This window comes from Juglans regia, unplaced genomic scaffold, assembly GCF_001411555.2.
Source record: "Juglans regia cultivar Chandler unplaced genomic scaffold, Walnut 2.0 Scaffold_22160, whole genome shotgun sequence".
Classification (NCBI taxonomy): domain Eukaryota; kingdom Viridiplantae; phylum Streptophyta; class Magnoliopsida; order Fagales; family Juglandaceae; genus Juglans; species Juglans regia.
In genome coordinates, this window is record NW_023353252.1 from 1 (window position 1) to 222 (window position 222).

Genomic DNA, 222 nt, shown 5'->3' on the forward strand with positions numbered 1-222 from the left:
AAATAATTGGTTTGATGGTTGCGATCATACCAGCACTAATGCAGCGGATCCCATCAGAACTCCGCAGCTAAGCGTGCTTGGGCGAGAGTAGTACTAGGATGGGTGACCTCCTGGGAAGTCCTCGTGTTGCACCCCTCGTTTTTGTTTTTTCCGCCTTACGAGGCGAATTTACAAGAAGGACAACTTGGGAGTGGATTTTTAGGAAAATCACGCCCTGCCCAG

The 222-nt window shown here is 49.5% G+C and overlaps 1 non-coding gene across 1 annotated transcript; it reads left to right on the forward strand.

Moving 5' to 3' along the window:
* Positions 1 to 16: 16 nt before the first annotated feature.
* Positions 17 to 135, forward strand: LOC118345304. The gene has a single exon (XR_004798865.1). It is a non-coding gene; the product is annotated as a 5S ribosomal RNA (ribosomal RNA).
* Positions 136 to 222: the final 87 nt, after the last annotated feature.